At 35.6% G+C, this 19,979-nt stretch overlaps 1 long non-coding RNA gene and 2 other non-coding genes across 5 annotated transcripts; 2 read left to right on the top strand and 1 right to left on the bottom strand.

The window, feature by feature from the left end:
* The first annotated feature begins 9,664 nt into the window (after window positions 1-9,664).
* LOC149801315 (uncharacterized) lies at window positions 9,665-14,811 on the top strand. Of its 3 annotated transcripts, none has more exons than XR_016420453.1 (3): window positions 9,665-10,531; window positions 11,116-11,188; window positions 14,413-14,811. It is a non-coding gene; the product is annotated as an uncharacterized LOC149801315 (long non-coding RNA). The 3 variants fall into 3 exon arrangements; XR_016420455.1 differs by having other exon boundaries at window positions 11,116-11,198; XR_016420454.1 differs by having other exon boundaries at window positions 9,665-10,535.
* A 3,554-nt stretch (window positions 14,812-18,365) lies between these two features.
* On the bottom strand, window positions 18,366-18,447 carry Trnas-cga (transfer RNA serine (anticodon CGA)). The gene has a single exon. It is a non-coding gene; the product is annotated as a tRNA-Ser (tRNA).
* A 644-nt stretch (window positions 18,448-19,091) lies between these two features.
* Window positions 19,092-19,173, top strand: Trnas-aga (transfer RNA serine (anticodon AGA)). Its single transcript has one exon. It is a non-coding gene; the product is annotated as a tRNA-Ser (tRNA).
* Window positions 19,174-19,979: the final 806 nt, after the last annotated feature.

The following is a 19,979-nucleotide window of genomic DNA, read 5'->3' as shown; positions in this document are numbered from 1 at the left end:
CATCGATGGAGATGCGGTTGTATTGGCTCTGTCAATATCGTCCAGAATATCTTTAAAAGCATCAGTAATCTTAATGCATGTGCCGTATTCCAGTCAAGGGCATTATTTCCACCATTTTTCATTAAAGTTAGATCCACGGTTACTCTTTTGTGTTCTGAATCTTTCACTTTCTCTGCTAATGATTCTTAGTGCACACCGTTTTAATCTGGAAATCACTTTCTAGTGTAACAGGCATTGAGGTTTATTAATCTTGGCCACATCTTACTGAGCTGATGAAAATCGCATGACAGGACATAGGACACAATTAATTTTACTATATGTTCTCTACATTGGTTTCTCAGTACTGACCTTTCCACTGTGTGACAATTAATGCAAATCATATGCTAATCTAAAATACCTTCAAAGATGACTTCACGGTGAAGTTCTCATCAAAGGTTGACCTGCTCTTTTTTCAGATGCTGAACTGTCAACACATCAACATGTAAACAGAACACAGATTTCACTTCTGGATCATCACCAAGGCCTTATTACTCACTGTGCACTGTCGCCGAAATACACACATACAACAACACCCTGAGCTCATATTATCAAGAATAAACAGTTACCTTTAAATCCCTACCAGAAATGCATAAATAAAACTCTTCTATCACCACCAAAATGAGAGAGGAAAAAATGTTCTAAAAATAGACTAGAACTAAATTCGTGGGACTATTGAACTGGAAGTATTAATTGTGAACCGATTCCTGACAGGGTTAGACAATTTCACCTCCATGGATAAAACTTCCATCCGTGATCAAATAAATGTCTCTTAAATACTGCTGCAAAGTTTTAAGGACTTTCATCCATGAATAGTTCAGATACAGGCTTTTAGCTGACACCACTGTAACACAGACACAACTCAATTCCAAATGACCGAATTTCAAAAATGCACAAAACTTAAAGTTTAATTGGGATTTTGCTAATCAAGATAAACACTTCAAATAAACTGTAATTAGTTTTTGGTTCTAACACCAATCTGGAAATTACTAGAAATTAAACTTGACTGTTTAACTTTCTTAGAAAATTCAATTTTAAAAAATGATACATATTTTGATATGAAAATTTAAATTTAACTTAAATTTTAATGAAAATTTAAAACCTGAAGTTGACAAATTTTATTCAGTGGCAAAGTCTCTCCATTCCTTTGTCATAAACATCAATGGTTTTCCTTATCAGGTGTGAAGCAATTAAACCAGAGCTTGTCAATGAAAGGTAACACCTGAAATCTGGTAGCATCTAAATACGCAAGCTAGGTCTAACCAAGTACACAACATCATTTCCACCCATGAAGGGGAGGAGTCTTCAGATGTCAGGCTTCCAGTAGTATTGCAGAGTTGGTGAAGTTCTCTGAAACCAAGCTAGCATGCCTTCTCCTAACTATATAAGTGAGAGAGAGAGGATGATTCTTGTATTTTACATGCAGTTATCGTAACTGAAACCATGAAAGGGTACAAGAAGAGGAAGACAACTTTTTTTAAACCTGGATATATTCCACATAACAAAGGAGTCACATATCTGACTGATGATACTCTACCAAGTTCCAGTGCTGCATCTGTTCCAGTGACCAGAAGAATGGATGCAGACAAGTTCTCTCTCATAGCAGTGACAAAGCCGACAAATGGGGGTCTCAAGTCAGTTCAGGCACCTGACTGTAATGGCACACCTGGGTCTGCAAAAATTCTACGACCATCATCCGAAGCAAAACTGGACCTGAAAGAGACAAATTTGAATGAGCACGATGGGACACGTATGATCTGTATGAAAAAAATGTTGAAATGTGGAATGATATAATTCATCGCCATGGCAATCAAGTCAACATATGTGGTAGACCAGAGTTCCAAATTGCTAATGAAATAAAATGGGGACTTGCTTGGAAGCATACTATGATGTCTAAAAACTGCAGCTTTAAGTCACCAGAGTATAAGTTGTATGATGAGATAAAAACAAATAAACCTGGGCCAAATCCTGCTGCTGTAAATATGATGTTTCAAGCTGGACTTCAAGATACACCAATGGGCAACACCAGGGCTAGATACTTGCTTGCAGCCACTGACATTCCGCCACCTAGCAGAACATCTATGCAAAGGGCCTCCAACCTTGTAGGCAAAGCAACTGTGGAGCTGAATGAAATGGACATGACAGAGAAGCTGAAACTAGTCAGACAAGTTAATGTTATGCGTGGTGTTCAGCATCCTGAGCAAATAAATGTTGCTTTTGATGCGAGATACAATGCCATTAGCTTTGGACATGAAAAGAAACCTGGTCAAAGTTCATCACAAGCTGTTGGAATTGCCTGAGTAACTGTTACAGAGAAGCAATACATTGTGGGAACTACAATAGAAAACAAGCTGTGTTGGACTGGAGCATGGCTGAAGGGGAAAGGTTTTGATGTGAAATGTCCAGGAGGCCATGCTGACTGCACAGCAAATCTGTCACCAGTTGCACTACATTCAGAGTATGAAATGGCAAGAGAAATGGGAAAAAAGTTTGTTCTGCAAGAGATTCTCATTAGACATGCAACAAAAGATGGAGATGCACAGGCTGCTGCTGGCTTCCAAAATGCTTATACCATTCTGCATCCAATGTGGAAAGTAGAAAGACTGTCGGATCCCATCCATTTGGGTCGTTTACAGTTCAAATGGTGTAATTCTGCAATATTTAGTGAAAACATGTTTCCAGGAATAAGAACAAGAGAAGGAAAAAGGCTCAAACAGAAAATTGTCAGCCAAGACATTAAAGCACGTTGCGGTTTAATCTTCAAGCAAATGATGGAGGACAATAGTGGTGATGTTACAAAAATTAAATGTCAACTTCCCCAAGTATTGGATGCCACTCTGCGCTGTTATTCAGGGGACTACTCCAAATGCCGGCATTATTCAAAGGTCTGTGGGGGAGGAAGTACTAACAGCTCGTGGATGTGATCAGCATACCTGGGCCCTCATCAAATGACTCATCTCAACATGACAGAAAATGATAAGAACATCCTGCTAGAAGTTTTGAAAATGAAACTCTCCTTTGATGTTGTAGAAAGATTGCGACTGAACACAAACACACAGAAATGTGAGGCTGTGAACAGATCAATCAGTGTTTCAATACCTAAAAATGTGAACTATTCCAGAAACTTTGAGGCAAGAGTGCATTCAACAATACACAGACTCAATAACAGCCTGGGATCATCATTGAAAATAAAAGTGACACACTTGGGAGGTAAACTTTCAAAAAAGATTCTGAGATCACTGGAGACAATGGATAAAGACTGCACTTACCATCAGTTGTATCAAAAGCATCCCCAAACCAGGAAACGTATTCTAGCAAGACGAGGAAATATGATACAGGCCCATCTGAGGTACAGGACACAGCAATGCAATAGGAAGTCTGACTACTGCAAAGGACTGCTAGATACCAAGGGCGATCACTCCTATGCAAAGGTTTAGCAGGAGCCAATGGACACTGCAGACAGAAAAAGTTATCTTAATTCCATGTGCAAAATGAAAGCGCTCAAATACACCATGAATAACACATTGTACAGAAGGGAAAACTGTAGTGGGGAAATCCGTACGTAACACAACGCATGTTATGTGCAGTTGTGTTACTTACTACCACCTGATGAGACTTATGGAGAGGTCGAAACAGTTTTCTCTGAATATGAAGACACAAATAAAGAAATTAAAAAGCAAAATAAATAAAGATTAAAAAAATCAAAATTAAAATAACATGACATGACATGACATGACTTACTAGACTAGCTGAATGAATGAATGAATGAATGAATGAAAGGAAGGAAGGAAGGAAGGGAGGAATGTATTTAAGAAAGCACTGTCATACCAACATGAATTCTACTAAAATAAAGACCACACTCTTTCCTTTCTCCTTGTTACTCAACACATGCATCCATCCTTCCTTCCATGCCAGACATACATTGATATGGATGTGGGTGGGTGTAAAGGATATATCATGATACCTGAATTTATTCCATATTACAATATCAACTTTAACATGTAGTCTGGATAGTCACCATGGCCAATGCAATGACCATAACCTTTGCAATACTGTCTATTATTATTAATGGAATGATGCTCTAGAACCAGATGATCCACATTCACACACGAACTATTATGGCATAAATGGGATGCATCTAGCTCCTTTGGTATAGTCAGACTTCTCAACTTCAACATCACTGCCAGTCTGTGAACATGTTTTTTCTTCCACGTGTTTGTCGTGGGATCCTTATATGACAATAGGCCATATAATCCATTGGCTGTTACATTTCCTGTCCATATTTTACAAACACTATTATGTGCTATTACAGAATTCAATGAAATTTTTGCTGACAGGCTTTCAAAAAAATCCTCCATTGCAACTTCTATATGGTGTAGGAATACATTGCTGCTAATAATAATGAGTGTCATCTCCAACAGATACCATTTCTGTGAATTTATAGGGAATTGTTTTTTAAAAAAAATTAATTTTTCAAAATTAATTTAAAAACAAAATTAATTAATTTTTTAAAATTTTAATTATATTTTCGGATTGCTACAGTCAATATACACAAAGTGTGAAAATCTCATGTGTCTATCATTAATAATAAAAATTTTATAGCAATTTAAAGTTGAATCAATGCTTCCCTGGCAGGACATAGGACACAATTAATTTTACTATATGTTCTCTACATTGATTTCTCAGTACTGACCTTTCCACTGTGTGACAATCAATACAAATCATACGCTAATCTAAAATACCTTCAAAGATGACTTCACGGTGAAGTTCTCGTCAAAGGTTGATCTGCTCTTTTTTCAGATGCTGAACTGTCAACACATCAACATGTAAACAGAACACAGATTTCACTTCCGGATCATCACCAAGGCCTTATTACTCACTGTGCACTGTCGCCGAAATACACACATACAACAACACCCTGAGCTCATATTATCAAGAATAAACAGTTACCTTTAAATCCCTACCAAAAATGCATAAATAAAACTCTTCTATCACCACCAAAATGAGAGGAAAAAATGTTCTAAAAATAGACTAGAACTACATTTGTGGGTACTGAACTGGAAGTATTAATTGTGAACCGATTCCATGAGAGCTCACGAGATAAAGGGAAGCTACTCGTTCATAACATTGCCAATGCTAGTCTGGTTCCCTGTTTCATATGCTCCCTGCGTTGCACTCCAGTATACGAATAGAGGTGTGCAACGCAGTGAGCAAACAAAGCAGGGAACCAGTCTATGCCTATGCTCGAAGTATACACGCATCCCTCATCCAAAAACATTGGATATTAAATAAATCCTGATCGTATTATGCGAATCCTTTGTGTCAAAAAAAAAAAAAAAAAAAGCAACAAAACGTGGGCATCAGTTTTCTACAGCATGCGTACCTGATGCACAAATGTGCATAAAGGGAAACTGCCTGTATCTGCTGAAAGTCTTCTATCAGCCTGTGTGCCTAAGACTCGTCAAAGCTATGCCGATGGAAAAGTCTGACCACAAATTAAAGGTCAAACTAAGGTCTGATTGGGTAAAAACTAAATCACACATCTTGCTTTGTATCGCCTTATGCATGTCAGGTATCAAATATGTGGAAAAGTACTTCCAACTTGGAATTCTATAGCCTGGTTCTGCCTTGGCCATCAGACATCAAAATCCAATGTCTTCAACAATGGAAAATGGTTGCAAATCTACTGCCATGAACTCTGCAAGAGCTTTGTGCCAACTAATAGCTCTTGGGTCGTCAAATGCAAATAGCTGCTTCCAGTCCAGCATGGCATCAATAGAGTATGAGGAGTTGCTGCAGCTGCTGAGGTTAACTGCACAGCATCCTTTTCTTTGTTATCAGTGCCAAAAACAGGCCATGTTCGATGATGTGCTTGCAGTGCAAGACAAGATTTTGATGTCGTATAGCTTTTAGAATCCTTTCCAACTCTGGAAATGCATGCTTTGCTAAGTTGGCAATTTGCTTTGGACTCATCGACTGCGTTTACTTTGAAGGAAATCCATACTAAACTTGAGTCTTTCGAGTTCGACATTATGCATAAGCTTGGTAGTATATTTAATAGTGTACAATCACTATTCAATATTAATAATCAAATCGATTCACGCTCTTGAAACAATGTTTTAAATCAAGTAAGTTACTACTTATTTGTCCACGTGGATGGATGCATGCTCCACACTGCGAGTCGCACTGTCCATCCAGTGAAAAATAAAACACACTTGCTATAAACTACTGCTGATTGTCTGCACACAACAAATTATCAATACCATTCATGCACTCATCCCAATTACAGCAGCCAACCAGCCAATGAGGCCTCGTGTGGCTGTTGAACTTCCAGCATACACATTAGCAGATAGCTAGGCAGATTATATATTTGCCTAGGCAAATATCACTTTGTAATGCCAGGCATTTTGCTAGCTATGTAATCTGCCTACTAACAGAAGGTTTAAGTAAAACAACATTTCATTATTTTAAAGATGAAAGAATACTTACAGGTTAATACAAAAATTTATTTTTTGGTAGAACATGCAAAATGACGGAGAGTTTTTATTTTGTTAAAAGAATTACCTACGTATGAGTAATCGAGTTCAATTTCAAATATTCTTTAGCATGTCATGCACTTATTTTATCTACACATAATTGATCATAGTGACATAATGTGCTGCACGTATTGTTTTTCACACAGAGTATTTTTATTTCTTATTAGAGATCTAGACACTGCTAACTTTAAATTGGATATGCTAACTCATTTCTTTCTTTCTCAGAGATGAAATGTTATTTTTTTTATTGACTGAAAAAATACAGATTTACATTGATTATAACTTAACATTATAAGTTTTCTTCAGAAGCCTCGTTTTATCTTCTTTGATTTGTCTTGTAATGTACATTCTCACTTATAAGTATAGTCCACCTGCAAACTACATGGAACCTGATCTGCCATCGCAAACAACACTTGCAGATCAAAGTCTATTTCATTGGCTCTATGATAACTCCAAACAGACTGCATAAACCAAGATCTGCTGGCACATTATGCAACAGCAAATCAGGGTCTGTGCAGTTTGTAACTGGACTGGTAAGCAAGTATATATGACACACATACTAAACATATGATGATCAGCATAGTGATTGCTATGACATTTTTTAAACTTCTATACGGTTGCTGGTGAGAGAAATTGCCAGCTTATATTGGAGCAGAGACCAGTTTACTAGAGAGATGTTTACAGGTGGGAAAGGACTAAGATTTGGTTGCTTTACTGAAAGAGAGAGACTGATTCAGCTCTACCCTATCACATTTGAAATGTGGCATACTGCCATGAATTTTTTTACAGAAATGGTTAAGTACTTGTACAATGAGGATTCCTTTGATAAAGGCACGATGAATGCAGAAAGAATTTAAATAAGTGGGGGGGGGAATGTGAAGAATCATTATGATCATGACAAAGACTTTACCCTTTCCTTTATTAAGGGCTGCATTGTTGAGGCTCTCTGTGATTATTTTGACCTAGAGACTTTTTTGACATAAGCTGGGCCATTAAACAATCACCATCCACCAGATAATGGGTGCATTGTAGAAATGGGATCCTGGTTGAATTATACTGTGGACAAGTTCACGCATGAATGGCACTGATGCTACCAAAAGGATAAAGGATCCACAGGATACTGAAGAAATGATTGCGACTCTGCTAAGACTTCTACTACCAAATGGATCAGTTTCCAGTTAAGTCTTCATCCCAAAAAAGTCCCCCAAAACACATCAGTATTCTCTGAAGCCCAGCATGAGTTAAGCATTATGCTAATAATGTACTATAGCTAGGTCTGCTGTATAAGCAGATCCTTGATGTTGCCAAGTACCTGACAGGAGAAGATTACTAGCTACCCTCAAGTACATATGTCATTTCACACAGTAAATATGCACATGAAATGTTTCATTTTCTTGTCCACTAGCAGGCACCATATAACCTGTATACTGCAAAGAAGTCTTTGTATGGTTTATCTGGGAACAGATGAGGGAAATAGATTCACATATTTCTTCTGACCTTCTAATGGAACATACTGTCAGGAAAATTAAAAAACTATTTTAAAATGTTGGGTCTTCCAAGAATATCATGAGCTTTAGTTTTCATGTCCCATGTTGCAGAACAGTATGACCGTGCTTTGTGAGCTCCACTAAATATGAAGAGGAAGAAACAATGATTATAAAAGAACCATTTAGAGACATTCATCTATTTAAGACACATACCCTTCCATAAATCTGAAAAGACTCTTGCCCCTACAGATGGTCTTTATCCTGACGAGATTATGAGGCATTTAAATAACACCATAAATTTATCTAGGATTATGAAACAGGAAAATAAATTATTCTTCACACAGTGATGAAATATATATGTAGTTAATCTGTGAAGAACACGGATGAAACTGCATTATATTGTTCACAGTTCCAAATGAGTTTACATGGTGTTTGGAATGTACAGCATTTTATGATGGACCAAGTGGTTATATCTTTGACTGTTTTGAATATTGAAACTTACACTTTTTGGTAGCCCTTCTAAGTTTGTACTCCACTCACTCCCATTCTAATTCAGCTTTCACTTTACTTTCATCTATTGTAAGACAGTACGTGCTGGAACACAAACTCCTATTAAGTTTGAATAACAATTTATAGATCTGTATATCTTACATTATTCAGTTACTAAGATCCAAACATAAATGGTGCAAGGTACATGGATTGCACATTAGGTCCTAATTTTGTAGGCTGATTTATCCTAATTATGCAAAAGAGGTACAAGGATTGTAATTGAATACAAATGTGAATTATTCAGCACTGGTGGCATCAAACTACCCTTGCCTAATGGCTATATTGTTTAGTTTATACATAATTATTACTAAAGTGAATATTACAAGTCTAACACTGTATGCTGTATAAAAGATTAAAACCGATTCTGAACATGGGCAAAACTGAATACTTAAATATAAATAAGAGCAGGAACCATGACTTTGAGTATGGTAAATATTTGGAATTTATTGTTGTAAAAGTTATTTACTACGTCATTACTTTTCTTTTGATTCACCATGATTATACAATTAGAAGAGTTTAGAGTGTAAATATCATTATTGACAGTTGACATACATAAATGACAAACATATATCTTCTTACGTTACATACTGGATGATAGTTTGGATTGCTGAAGCCACTACTGGTGGTAGGTGAAAGTTAAATTCAACTTCTTGAACAGTTTTGCAGAACTCAAAAGTTTCTGAAAATAAATATGTGATGTGTTCATCAAAACATCTTTACCCTCTGCTGTCACACCCAAACCAAAATGCATGCTTACCATGAGCTTGCAGCAAGCTTGTGACAAGCTAGTTGAAGTTGCACAAGCTAGTAAGGGTGCTCGCACAATTTATCCAAGTCGCAAGCATGGAAAATCTAAAATTTAAGCTTGCAAAAGGAATTTTTCTCATTAAGTCTGCAAGATTGCAAAATCTAAAATTCTACATAAGCCTGCATGCAAAAACTTGTCCTTACAAATACACATAACCAGTATATTATCAAAGTCATCCAATACAATGTTTACTATAGAACTAATTAAATCACTTTCCACAGTATTAGGTCTTAGCATGATACAGCTCTTATCTTTTAAAAAATTAATAAATAAACCCAGACCAACAATGTTTTCAAGAGACATGGCTACAAAATGATCAGACAATTTCCCAGCTTAAATGTGAATCAAACATGTTTGAACCAATGTGGTTTCATCTACAAATGCACATTTAAATCTTTTGTGAATTTATTTACAATTGCATGAAAGAGTGCATCTGCAGCAGCACAGTGAATAAACTTTAATACAGAACATATGTGAAAGTCTGAATAAAGTATTCCACTTAGTAAAATCCTGTAAAAGAGATTGCTGATTGCAAAGTTATTTACAGACTACCGGTAACTTAATACAGCAAGATATTTGATGTCAAGTACTTGTAAATACTATTTACTGACTGCACCATCAAATATAGTCTCAGCAACTCTTGTAATATTAACTTCTGGCATTAAGGTTTTGAAAGAATTGTCATATATGTTTCAATGACAATCTGATGCCAGAAGAAAAAAATAATTGTCAGTTATTTAGTTACTAAATAAAAATGTTAAAATATATTCAATATTTGTTTCTATTTGAGTGAGAGAGAGGGGTGCATCCCATTCTGCCAACATTCTATAAAGAATTTAGCTTTGTGAATTCTACTTGTTTAAAAAGAAATTAAATCAAACCATGGAAGATAAAATTTGGTTTTCCGCGACAGAGACTTAATTCGGTATCGAATCATTAAAGGCAGTTACTTCCCCTGTTTACGGTCAGCAGAATGGTTTACGAACTTCTAATCATACACACAACATATTTGAATTACAAGAACACAAAACAAAAATTGTAGTGTCGCGTTAAAAAATTAGGCGCAATTTTCAAAGTTGAACTCAAGAGTGTTATATTTTTCAGCTTTCGGGACTGTAGGTTGGCGCTAGCTTTCTCTTTCGCTTTTACGATTTAAATATGTCAAAAAATGACTTTGTAATGTTGCTTCACTCAATGATTGAGATGACAACTCTGAAGACCATTATTATATATTGCAGTGCTTGCCAAACTGCAGTAATTGATGCAGTGCTGTCACTCATCGTCAATAGCGTTATGAAATTATAAAATTAAATGTACGCTTGTGAATCTCATTTCCGTTATTCTTAGGGTCTTTCTTTCTTCTCGCTTATCAAATTCAACAATTGTTGAGAGGTTGTTACATTTGATTCTTTTCGTTCTCAAACATGGCCGTTATTTTATTTCAAAATTTCTATAGGTACCTAATCAGTTTCATCGGATCTATTTTGTTGTTGTTTAAAGCTCTGAAGTGCCTTTCAGAATGGATGGTAAAACTAAAATTTAGGTGCTCATTAAAGGATGATCTTGAATAACATTTACTGATATTTTGGACTTGAAAAGTGATTTTGGTACTAAAAATGAAATGCTTTTGCCAAAGGTAAATGCTCTGGGTTTTTTTCTTCCCTGGTTACATAGTACATGTTGCTGTAATCCATTTCAGTGGATGATGCCTGATTCACACCGGGAACAGAGGAGGATGCAGAATTTTATTCTGAAGATTTTGTTTAGAAGAGGTTGTTCAGAGTAATTCAAATGGCAAACATTCTTGCTTTTACCTAATAGTTTATCATTTTGACAGATGTGAGAGGGAACCTACCCATTTGACACCAGCCTCCCCCAAAATAGATTTCTTCATGGAAGTAAATTAGTAGAACATTTCTAAAGCCTAGTAGAACATTTCTAAAGCCATACAGAACAAAAGTATAAAGAGTTTCCTTACACAGATTCATATGCTCTTGTATCTTTATCTGATTAAATGATTTGATGACTTCATTCTTCATATCAGTTCTTCTGATGTAGCTAGCTAGGTCAGCTTTGTTTGCAAGTTTGTAATTAGTAAGCCTGTGCAAGCATACATGACAAGCTTGCCATTGATAGCAAGCCTATTATTTGCTTGCGCAAGCTTACATGACAAGATCATGCAAGCTTACCTATTACTAGCTTACACAAGCTTGCCACGGTTTCAAATCTAAGCTTGCTGCAAGCTTACATAGCAAACTTGCTGCAACCTTAAAAATATGCTGGCGATTTTGGTTTGGGCATGTCTTAAATTGCACACATCACTTGCTTTCTTTGCTCCAGGGATGTGAACTGCATGATGGTCAGTCTTACAAACTGCTGATAATTATCCCATGTGTCAGAATAGTAATCTGTTGGAAATTCACATTGAATACCCTGATGAAAGCAATCTTCTGCACCTATTTGACTTAAAAATCATTGACGATTTTGTCAATATATCTTTGTGCTAAGTCTGTAGCATTATACAGTAATACAAAATGGCTCGGGATTTTGAACCATCTCTATCTGCACAGCCAATCTCCATTGTGCTTGGATTTAAAAAAACACGACATCAGTATTAATAAGTGATGTATTTAAACATATTCTGCACATGCTCACCAGAGCAAATTCTAGTTTAGTTATAATAGGAAAAATTTGAAATTAAAATATTTTTGGAAATACCTACTACTAAGCAGAATCACATCTATCCAGTAACTAGTAAAGTAATTGACATCGTCTTTGCTTTTAATATTAATGCAAGAAAAAGCACAATAAAAGGAAACTTTAACTATAAATAATTAAACATGTATATTTAGATATGTTTAATATACATGGATTACATGCACATGCTCTTATCTTGAAACATATGGTACTCTAACCCCCCTGCCCCCCCCCCAGTCTTAAAAAATGTGTCTATGTTTTGGGATTTTTAACATTGCTTGAACAATTTTAGTCATATTGCTACAATGTCTGCAGTTGGCAGTTTATAGTGATGTCTGGCTCTGGGGCATCATGACACAGACATGTAGTGACACGTCCCACCCATTCACAGTATCCTGACACAGTCAGTCCTAACACTTGCCCCTTAATGCTGAGCACCAAGCAAGGCAGCTACTATTACCATTTTTAAAAGTTTCTGTATGACTTGGCTGGGGTTTGAACCAGCAACCTCCCGCATCTGAAGTGGATGCTCTAACCACTTGGGCCACTTGAGTGGTCAGTCTTAAAAAATAATAATAAAACCAAGCTATGATGTTGAATGGACACATGAATAGAGAGTCAATCTATATTTTCTCTGTCCTATGTCTAGCCTTCTGCCACATTAGTTGCAGGTGACAAAACCAAAACTAAAAATGTTTCAGTCTTGATCACTACAATACCTTAAACAGCTGATGGAGGACCTGCATGGATTATTCTCTTCACTTACTTAGGTCAACAGTTGCAAGCACCAGTTGAATTGGGGTGACTTCTTGAGATTATTTTTTCATGATTTACTGATCAACCTGTGGAAAAAAGTGTTTTGGTGTGAATGGCATATATTGTACAAAGCTGATTGTATTTAGTCTCCAAGTAAATACTTCATTGTCAACCTTTTTAATTGCACTGCATGACAAACCATTCAGGTGGGTAATCAACTGTATATTTAAAGTGCTGAAGTAAAAATAAATGTACATTCAAATTTACTTACACAATAAACATGGAAATTTTGTATCATTTACAAAAATGAAGCAATTTCAAAGACAAATTTCTGTTCTTTTAAAAATTTTAGTATGCATTTACATATGTAAATTTTGTAAGGACTATTTTCTCACTGTGTATACTGTATATAAGAGTAATACTTTGGATAGCTGTGAAAACTTGAACAATGTTTTATAACTTGAACAATTCAGATATGAGCAGCTTCTCAAATCCTGTGATCAGTATAGCATCTGTGTCATGTTTTTCTTCTGACTAGAGACAATTCATCTGCAAAGTTTTAAAAACTAAATTTAATGGAACATGCTTTTTTCAGCATTGCTAAAGCCACGTGATGCTGAATGCAGTTTTGTAGCATTTTACTGTCTTACCTAAAAGGAAAAAAAATTTCAGCAATAAATTTCACTTTATAAAAAATTTGTCACTAAGCAAATTCTGAGCTAAGTGTTTACTTGAGCTTGAGTACTTTATTGCAAGGGGAACCCCATTATAACACTATAGTATCAAGTGTATGTGTGTGATTTGGATTTTAACATAGCTTTAACAATTTTTTAGTTACATATATATCGCTACGATGTCTGCATTGTTGCAGTTTATAGTGATGCTAGCACTGGAGCATGCTACATACATGTAGAATAATGTCCAACTCGGTCTCATTATCCGGACGCCATGCTGACCAGTCCTAACACTAACCTCTTATTGCTGAGTGTCTAGCGAGGTAGCTGTTAGTACCATTTCTATGTTTTTGGTATGACTTGGCCAGGGTTTCAAACCCGCAACCTCCTGCATCTGAGAGAGAGGCTCTAACTACTAGGTCGCCTGAGTGGTCGCAATCAAGTGTAAGACTTGTATAGATAAATATAACAAATATTGAAGTGCCTTTAGAAGCTATGACCCTAGCACAGTGGCATACTAAGGGTAAATGGCACCTAAGGTGATGATGATGATGGCCCAAAGGGATTTTGGTACCCCAAGACCTCGCCATCATAACTTTATTATACCTAGAGTACCTTATTAGTTGCTTTAAGCCTGTAAATGGCTAAACATAATTTTTGAAACCTCATATTTTTTGGGATGAATTATCACTTTAATACATGCCATTGCTTTACATTTTTGAGTCTTGCTATGTCAAATTGATTTTTCTTTTCTTTGTACCCTTAATGTCATTTCGAAATCTAACATATCTAGCACATTTTAACTTTATTTACCTACATCGTACTGTTCACTGGGATTAAATGAAACATGTATGTTATATCTTTTCAAGTCTAGCCTGGTATCTGGAACAAGGTGGAAGAGATGGATTAGTTTGGAAGCTGTCCAGTAGTCAAGTGGTGATAGATAGCAAGGCTTCAGTAGCACATATGCAATGTATCTGCCATTAAAAAAAGTAACCAGGATTAATTCATATTACCACAAAGACAGGGCTTGCGTCTTCATAAGAGAGAACAGCACCATTGTTAAGTAAGACAGAGCCTCACTGGAGTTGTGTTTTGTGTTTTCCTATTACATTGTCACTTTTTGTAGTTATCAACATTTAAATGCAATGCATTTTTGCTATTAAACATGGTACCTGTCCCATCAGAATTTTAAATCTGAGTGCAGTATTAATGTTACTAACAACTTGCTGAGTACCTGACACAATAAACGTGGAACATAGCACTTATCATTGTTTCTTTAGTCTGTACACCTACATGCATTTGAACAGGCATATTGCAATTGGCAGCAAAACTCGCTGTGAGCTATCTTGTTTAACTACCCTTGGGCAAAATATAATACATTGTACAGACTCAATTTACTATTTGTTTTAAATACCATTTATTAGTCAACTTTGCTAAGATTTGTCAGTTTGAATTTTAAAACGTGTATAAAATTTAATTTTTCATTAAAATTTAGGTTTCTAAATTTAAATTATTTAATTCAGTTTCTACTAAAATATTTAATATATTTCAGATATTTACATACAGCCTCATATTATATTACAATTAGTTGTTTACTGCTTTGAAAAATTCCTATAATTAAAGAAGATATGGCAAATTTAGTTTTGGTTTCTCAAGAGCACTTGGGCCATAACTTCCACGCTTTGCAGCACCAGCACTACACACTTTCTGACAGTTCTCACACTCCTTGTTTGCTGTAAAGTTCAAAACTACTTCATGTATAAATTTGAAATAGGTATGGCATGCAAATATTAAAGTTTGACTAAATTTGGCCATAAATAATTTGACTTAGTAAAAATTAGGTCACAAATATTACAGTACTTCTAGTTCACTTCCCACAAATGTAGTTCCAGTCTATTTTTGGAGCATTGTTTTCCTCTCTCCTTTTGATAGTGATACAAGAGTTGGATTAAGACATTCTTCGTTTTGATTTAAAGGTAATTGATTAGTCTTCAGAATTTAAGCATTTCAGTGATAGTGCACAGCGAGTAATGAGGCATTTATGATGATTGGGTAGTGAAATATTTGACCCAATACATAGTGCTTTGTTTATAGTCCGGCCTCTGGGGGAAAAAAAAGCCAGATAACCTATGACAAGAACTGTGGGTTCATCTTTGAAAGTACTTTAGAATAAGATATGCTTTATTATTATCTGGACAAAATGGAGAGTTGAGGACTGAGAAACCAATGTAGAAAATATATAACAAACTTTATTATGACCAACGACTAATACTACCCTAATTGCTACAATTTAAGGGGCTGACCCTGATAGTTACTGTGGGGTTATCCCGCCCCTCTCCCATCGCAGCTGTGAGGTTGATATCATGTTTTGTAAGACTATCGGACCCCAGTCACTGTAGCCATTTACCAACTTTCTTAATTTCATTTGTAAGGTGACCCTCACATTAGCATTTAATAGCCTGTTAATGAATATGACATTTGGTTTAAAGAACTAAAATCTTTGCTTTGAATATTGCACTTCTACTCTGAATAGATATGCCCACTGAGATACAGAGGCATAGCTATAATATTTTGCGCCCGGGGACGAACTATAAAATTGGCGCCCCAGCCCCCTCCCCATTTAATCACATTTTTGAATATTACCCTTGTTTACTTATTATAATGTAACGTTGTAAGCCTCATTTTGGCGCCCAGGGACATATGTACCCCCCCCCCAGCTACGCCTCTGCTGAGATAAAATATTTAAGACCATGCTGTAGAATATTCATTTGATCAGCTAGAATTGGTGGAATTGTTTGATACATTTCGTGCTGGAGAATACCCTGTTCTTTAAACGGCTATGTGCCAGCAGCCCTCAACAAATATAATATGCTGAAACAAGGCTCCAAAACTGACAAAATATTTTTTTAATGAGAACCTATAAAGAATTGAATGTATAAAAGTTAAATACTGGTTTTTTGTCTGTCTTCATCGTAGCATAAACTATGCGTTATTTGCTGTGATTTGGCAGCTGGCAGTTTATACCATGATAAACACTCAAAAACAAATGTTAAACTCTTAATTCAACATATGGTTAGCCAGAAATGTAATTTGCACAACAGCGACGTCATCCCAATAATGGCTAGTTTGGAAACTTCCTATTGGCTGCAGTGATTTGTTGGTAACTTCACATCAGCATGGAGCATTCACTATGATGATACACGGGTTTTCAGAATGTGCAAGTTATTAGACTCGCATTGGAAAGAGACCAGGTTTTTCTGAATGTATTTGACATTTCTGTTATTATTTTCTTTCTTGCAGATAAAACTAGAGATATATAATTAACAATATAAATACGCATTTTTTATTTGACTTCGCATGGCTTTGTGTGGCTTTGTTGGGCTTTGTCAAGCTTAGCAGTGTTCAGCAGGACCGTAATTTTTCCCAGGACCCACAAATCCAGTCCGCTGCTCTGGACCTCTCTGATGCTTTTTGTGCTGATATCTACTTTTCTGTTTTAGGTAGGTTACTGAACTATTAACTCATGATTTTTAAACACACTCTTTCTGTGAAGGGTGTACAGATGTCAAACCTTTACAAATTTGTTTGAAATTTTCTTCACGAACATACACTATGTTAATGACAATCGCTTAAAAGTTGCCCTATGTTGATTGTGCAGGCATTAAATGTCGCAGTGGAAAAACCCAGATTCGACTTCCTGAAAAAGGTCTATACAGTGCTTTCGGGCATTTCTGCGCACCTAAGGTTTTCCGTCAACAATACTCAAGCAAAACGCATACCCAATTCTACCAATTGATGAAAATAAAATACTGCAATGCTTACCATTGGAAAAAAGATAATTGCCACCAGAATATTCTGTTAAAAATAATATTAATTTTTAGTCACGTTTTCATGACTCGCAATATGTTGGTCTTTTTCTGCGCATAGCTTTGAAAAGATGTAATGTTCATCCATCGGGCTATATAAATGAAATACATTACTTTAGACTGTTTCTGGCAGCAGTTCAGTTGAGTAATTAGGTCATGTTTATATCTAGTTTTACAAAATTCAACACAACAATGACAATAAATGGCAAGATACACATGTACTAAGCAAACTAAACTGATCTTGAAAAAAAAATTTAGTATAGTTGATCATTTTATTTTTAAAAATAGTTGTCATGTGGATTAGAAACATCAAATGAGTAGGATGTAATGTATTTATGTCTTGTTTATGGTGAAAAATTTAAGAATTTAGAAACTATACACCGGGAAATTTCTTAAGAATCCGGCAAGTTGACACGTTGGGTAGCAGAAGATTATGTACGTGTAGGACAACTTGCAAAATTGGAAACTTGGATTAAGATGCAGAATTGTTTTAAGGTATACATTTCCATCGTTGATATAATGTAATTATTTGTATGATTCTAAAACACATATAGTAAATATGATTTTCTGGGTTACAGGTTCATGAAGGTTATAGAGTGGGTCTTCATGTTGACATTTAGAAATCACATTTTCATAGGCATTTCGAGCCAAAATGTGAGATATTTTTGTACACTTTATGAGTATCACTTTTTTTAATTAAGTATGATTGTACTCTCTTGCTATAAAATTGATTTTTGACCAGAAATAACACGTGATCCAATGTTTACAGAAATGATGTATCGTTGCAAAGAATTACCTGATGCGCAGAATTGGCCGATATGGTTGTAATAAGAAAAACTATACAATAGTTACTGTAAAGCAAAATAAATGAGTCTTGATGTAAAAAATAAAATCTTGAATGCGAAAGTAATAGTAGTCCAAGATACATTTTAGACTCGACAAAAAATATTCCGCGTCGCCGACAGGATTCGAACCTGTGCGGGAAAATCCCATTGGATTTCGAGTCCAACGCCTTAACCACTCGGCCACGACGACTTTGATTGGCAGTCACGTTTACTGGCCGATAGTTCATGACGTACAATTCTGTCCTATTACGCCCTATACATTATCGATTTTATTCGAATGTGTAGAATTTACAGCATGACTAATTTGTTCATGTTGCACGTTCATATTTAGTTATTTATTATAATGCAGACCTCATCTAACTCATTCTCTGTAGTTCAAGCCAAATTTTCATTCTTTCAAAGCGAAGGCCAAATTAAAAATGAGCGCACATATGAGCTCTTCTGTTACCTGTGTAGAGTACGCCTTCTGGATGCAATCCAAAAGTAATACATCGCCGACATAATCTGAACTTATATGCATCAAGATCAAATTTTAATTTCGACTTGAAATGGCCGAACCAAGAGGTCATGATAACTTAAGTTTGGTGCTATGGCAATTTCCGTATATTTAATTTTTTTTTTAACCCTGATTACTTCATTTAACTGGAAATGGAGAGTTCGCTGCCATCCACAGGACTGACGCAGCAATATTTCGTATATATGCCATGCTGCTTTATCTGCTCTGTATCTCCACCCACTGTCAAAGACGGACACAGTAATCTTAAAAAATATAGAATTTCCTATAACAAATTCAAGAATACTATGAAATATAAATATCTCGCAGTTTATTCGTAAGTCGTCGTGGCCGAGTGGTTAAGGCGATAGACTAGAAATCTATTGGGGTCTCCCCGCGTAGGTTCGAATCCTACCGGCGACGTTATATTTTTTTTTTTTCTTTTTCTTTTTTCTCCATTACGGCTTAAAGTTTTTTTTTTGGGAACAACACTATACGCAGGAAAATAAAGATATATATATATATATATATATATATATATATATATATATATATTCGTTTTTACATATAACCTATGATTCATTTCACGAGTTAAACATCAATCTATACTTATAAAGAAAATATTAATTTACACTTGATTAAATGCAAATTTACACAAGCCATTAGGACATCCAATAAAAATGACGATGTGCAATTTATAAGCTTTTGTAACAAATTTGATATTGGAGGTTTTGCTGAAACGTAGAGGAAACATGAAAGATAATTTGCCGATTTTTTTCGGGTTATGCTAACTTGAGCACAGTCAAAAGAAAGCGATGGGGGGGGGGGGGGAGGTCTGGGGACGTGTCTCTTTGTTAGAAAAAAATATGTCCAAAGCATGGTTGTGAAAATAATCTCTGAATATTTCAACTGATTGCAAAATATGACATTTCCTATTTACCTCTGAACACAGAAGTATGAATATCATTCTTATGCATGCATATATCTGATTGCAAGGGTCGCCATTATATAGTGATCTAGAAGACAACGGGATTTCCGTTTTGTGTAAAAAGATTGGTTTGATAAAAGCTCGGTATCCAAATGTAAGTTTGCTACTGGCAGGCGATTTTAATGCACGCATGAAAAATGTATACGATTTTGTACCAGATGATACTTTGCAATTTGTATTTGGAAATGATATTGATTATGGAAACGATACTTTTACATTACCAAGGCATAACAGACACAGT

The sequence above is a fragment of the Sinohyriopsis cumingii genome, chromosome 4, assembly GCF_028554795.1.
Source record: "Sinohyriopsis cumingii isolate HCF-2022 chromosome 4, ASM2855479v2, whole genome shotgun sequence".
Taxonomy (NCBI): domain Eukaryota; kingdom Metazoa; phylum Mollusca; class Bivalvia; order Unionida; family Unionidae; genus Sinohyriopsis; species Sinohyriopsis cumingii.
The sequence above is the reverse complement of the archived record's forward strand: the minus strand, read 5'-3'. Positions and strand labels throughout refer to the sequence as shown.